This window comes from Plecotus auritus, assembly GCF_963455305.1.
Source record: "Plecotus auritus genome assembly, chromosome: 7".
In the NCBI taxonomy this organism is placed as follows: Eukaryota; Metazoa; Chordata; class Mammalia; order Chiroptera; family Vespertilionidae; genus Plecotus; species Plecotus auritus.
The window spans coordinates 13,059,376-13,064,185 of NC_137774.1; positions in this window are offsets into that span (position 1 = coordinate 13,059,376).

Genomic DNA, 4,810 nt, shown 5'->3' on the forward strand with positions numbered 1-4,810 from the left:
TACCGACACTCCCCCTCCCATCCCAGCCTGCCTCTCCAGAGCCCTGTGGATTGCTCTGAATCTTCTAGCCAAGTCTGGGACTCCCCCTTTGAACGTCTGCATGTTCTGCCCTAGGCCCCCATCTCTGGCTCCTCCAAGGGGCCCCTCCCCCCAGGTCCACCCGTGAGCCCCAAAGCTGGGAAAGGTTAGAAGACTTGCCAAGGTCACCTTGCTGGGCTGGGCATGGCAGGAGGTGGCAGGAGGTGGGAGGGCAGCCCTGTGGGTCATTTCACCCCAGCACACAGGTCCTGCTGGTCTGCCATTTGTAGAGCTTGCCCCCGAGTCCCGTGGGCTGGTTGAACGGGAACCTGTCTTTGGCTGTGTGTGGAAAAGTGACCGGGAAGGCCGCCTGCTCTGGGGACCAGCCCGGGGGAGACTCAGCTCTTCATGCTGGGCTGCGAGCGAACCTTCTTTGCTTCGTATTTTACTTCTTTCCAGAATCTCCCCTTTCACACATCTTCCAGGCCAGACGAGTAAGAGCGAGGGGGAGTGGAGATGGTAATGACAGAGTCCAAGGCCACCGGGCCTTTCATTGGGAGATTGCTTCACCGGGAGCCTCTGCACCCATTTTACAGGACGAGCAACAGAGGCCAAGAGGAGGGATGTCGCTATGAGTCACTGCCTTCCTGGCCTAACACAGACCTGGATGGAAATGGCCGAGCCGAAAAGGCAGAGCTCAGCTGAGGGCGGGAGCTTCCCCTCACAATCTCTGGTTTTTCCAACTGAGTCCAAGTTCCCTGTTGGCCTTCGACCCCCCAATTGTGTGACGGGGTCGGGGCCACTCTCCTCTCCCTGTTCAGCACCTGCCTGATTACAGCGCTGGGCACATGAGATCCCATCCGCCCCCACAACAGCCTTCTTTGTGAGCAGGCCCATTTCACAGACAAGGGAACTGAGTCAGCGAGATTAGGCCCTCATTCAAAGTGTCACAGCCCGAAGGAGACCAGACCCCGGGACGCCAGCCCGGGTGCAGGCTCGTCTGCGGCTCCCGAGCTTTCGCCAGACCCACTCACCGTCCAGGGAAAGGCCCCGGAGGCAGTCTTCCTGGTCTGAGCGCGGGGCCGATGAGGCTGAGGACCCAGGGGGCTGGCGTTGGCGCGGACAGTCCCTGTCCCTGTCAGGCTGGGTGGGCCTGTCTGGCTCTGAGGCATCTGTCTGCTCGGGGCCGGGGCGTGGTGCCGCCCTGCGTGCTGTGGTCAGCGTGGCTGCTCTCTAGCAGGGTCTCCCCTGGCACCGTGTGCCACTCGGTGTCCACACGCGGGTAGGAAGCAGGAGGACCCCAGCAGGGCAGAGGGAGTTGCCTCCGGTTGTGGAGACCTTGGGGAGCAGGAGCCTGCCTGGACCCCACCCGCAGGCTGTGGAGTCAGGTGTCCGGGAGGGCCGTGCTCCCCGGGCAGCGATTCACACGACACGGGACAGGCCTGGCTCATCAGGGCTCCAAGGTGCCACTCCCTTTCCTTCTTGGTTCCTGAAAACCATCCCACCTTCCTCAGCGGGTCTTGTGAAGGTGTAACAAGCTCCCATCCCCCCCCCGGGGGGGGGGCCTGGCGCCCCGTGGGTGCCCCAAGTCCCTCCTGTCCCCTCCCTGCACATCTCGGCTTCAATGTCGGCCCCAGTGGAGCAGGAGGCCCCAGGAGTCCTCCCCTCAGCAGCTGGCTCTGCTCCGTGGAGGCCGCTGGCTGCCAGGCCGGAGCCAGAGGCTCTTTCCCGAGGAATTTGCCGAGTCAGGGGAGCCCGGTCACGGGAGAGAGGCCCGGGGATCGCTGCCCACGCAGGCCATTGGCAGCCGGCTCTCCCCACCCCGGAGGCTGACCTCTCTCTCTGCAAAGCCCTCTTGTCAATGGGTGCTGGGGTGAGCATGCTCGGGGCAGAGCCAAGCATCAGGCCCCTGTCCTGGCCTGTGTTGTTCAATAGTCAGAGCTAGAGCGTCAGCCTGCGTACCAGTGGGTCTCGGGTTCAATTCCTGGTCAAGGGCACAGAGCTGGGCTGCCGCCGTTCACTTCCTGCCCCTGGTCGGTGGAGGTGCGTGCGGGAGGCAACCAGTCGATGTTTCTCTTTCCCTCTCCCTCTTCCCTCCCTTCCTCTCTCTCTGAAAAGCAACGGAAAAAATATCCCCAGGTGAGGAGTAACAAAAAAAGAAGAAGAAAAAGAATCGAGCCGCAGGGTGTGGAAAGGCGGGCCAGCTGGGATTGCTGGTTAGCCGCTCCGGAGGACTGAGCCCCATGGAGGCCAGAGCCCCACGGAGCCCCACGGAGCCCCACGGAGCCCCACGGAGGCTGAATCCCCACGGAGGCCAGAGCCGGTGGCCCAGTGAGCTGTGCTCTTCCCAGTGTGTTCTGGGGGAGGGATACTGGGGCCCACCCTCCTGGGGGAGGAAGAAGGGGTCCTCCTGCCAGGTGCTCCCAACCTTTGACCAATCCCCGCTCCCTGAGGGAGGGCCAGGCTGGGCAAGGGTGTGGCTGGGGCCCCAGGGTCCCCAGCCCCACCACCATTCTTTGATGGGGTCAGGCAACTGCTGAAGATACTGGGGCGCTCTCTGCTGAGAGAGCATGTGCCTCCCTTGGACACCAAGTCCTGCTGGGGGTGGGGGTGGGGCATCCCTGGACTTCGGTCTCAGAAGGGGCATTCCTCCTCCCCTGCCTTCCAGAGCCCCTATCCCCAGATGCCTGCCCCTCCCGGGCACCCTGATGGGTGACGGCCACCCCCAGGACACGGGACGCAGCTGCTCTGACAGAACTGGGGTGAAGCCAAACAGTGGCGTGTCCCAGGAGGCTAGCGCCTGGAGAACACACGCAGTTCCAGACCAAGGAGGGGAAAGGGGCCCCTAGGGACCCGGGGGCAGGCCAGGGCCCGTGAGGTAGCTCCTCCCCCTGCTCCCCTGCAGGGATGGAGCAGCCTAGCAAAGGGACCACGAGCGTTTCCTTGTCTTCCTGAGCTCCTGCCATGGCTGCTGGGCCGCACAGCCCTCCTTTCCCAGCAGCAGGCCCCGCCCCCACCCTGGGAGGAGGAGGAGGAGGAGGACGGGGGGGGGCGGGGGCGGGGGGGGGAACAGAAGAGGGGCTGCAGCTTTCCTAATGTGAGGGAGGCACGTTTAGGTCCAAATGGCTGTCTCGAACTCACAGACGCCTCTGGGGAAGTTGACGTATGACCCAGGCGTGATGGGAGAGCTGAGGGCGCCCCCCCACCCCAGAGGTCCCTGGGCTAAAGGGAAGCCTGGGTGCAGTATCTGGGTGGAAGCTGAGCACAGTCTGGCCGAAGTGGGGCTGAGCCCAGGCCCCTGTGGGTAGGAGAAGCCCCAGCAGCTCCCTCAGATGGGGAACCAGCTGGGAGGGGGAAGCTGGGGGAGGTGGAGGGATGTGCTGGACAGGCTGCAAGCTCTGAGGGGCCGAGGCCTCTTAGAATTGCCCTTGGCCATGGCTGAGGTCTGGGAGGCTCTCCCCAGGTGCGCCAGGTGGGCTGGGCACTGACGGAGGCCACGTGGGGCTGGCCCCCCAGCCGGAGCTTGTGAAAGGAAACCTCTGAACAGGCAGCTCAGCCCCCGAGAGGAGCCTCCAGGAAGGAGGCAGCAAAGAGGAAGCTGGCCTGGCCTTTCTCAGCCTCCTCCCCTGCCTGGCACACCCGGGGTGGACTCCGACCTACAGCTCCGCTGACCTCAGAAGGTCACACCCTTTTCCACCTGGTGCTTCTGCCTATTGACTTCCTGCCAGTTCGTGGCTCCCATTGTATGAAGAACAGAGGTGGCTCCACCCTCAGGGCCCTGCCTGGGCACAGGGGACCCTTGTCAACCTCCCGGCTCCATCCTAACCCAGGATATGACTGGGCCAGTCACACCTGCTCCCTGGGCCCCTGAATCCTCGTCGGCAAACCCAGGGCCTGAAGCCAGAGCACCCCTGAGCCACCAGCCAGACCCTACAGTTGCCCCATTCTTTCCTCACCAGATACCACCTGCCCTCACCCAATTCCCAGGCTCCTCTCGGGGATCCCACATCAAGGGCCCCGGCAGTCAGGGGCTCCCCTGGAAGCAACCTGAAGTTGCCACTCACCCCTGGAATAGGTCTTTACGATTCACCGCCAACCTGTCTATAGCCGTGATTTTTGCTTCGTCCTCTCTGCAAGGCAAACCCTGCTATAGCTCTATTTTGCAGATGAGGAGACAGTCTCATCAGGCCCCGTGGCTTCTTAAAATCCCCTGGCAAATCAGGAGCAGGGCTGTTTTGAACCCAGGTGTGCATGGGGCCCACCCCGGTGTCAGCAGAGCCCTGGGTCACCCTCCCCCTGGGGCTGCAGCGTGAACACCCAGGCACCTCCATTCAGGGCCTGGCTCTGCAGACGCTGAGCCTAGTGATGTCAGCATTGCCATGGCAACCCTTCCCCAGCGTCAGGACCAGCCTCCCGCTGCAGTTTCCCTTTGTGTGGACTTTGTAATGCGTTGCCAAGGCAGTGGGGCCTGCTGGGCAGGTTGGCAGGGGTGGGGAAGGCAGACAAAAGCCCACACTGCATCCCAGCAACCAGCAGCTCACAACAAGGCCCACGGGGCGGCCGGCGGGCGGGCGCTCACGGGAGGGAGGGGCTCAGGCCAGGTCCCCTGGGCTCGTGGCCAAGACCTTGAGGTTGACTAACCGGTTTGGCTCAGTGGATAGAGCGTCGGCCTGTGGACTGAAGGGTCCCGGGTTCGATTCCAGTCAGGGGCATGTACCTTGGTTGCAGGCACATCCCCAGTAGGGGGTGTGCAGGAGGCAGCTGATCGATATTTCTCTCTTATCACTGTTTC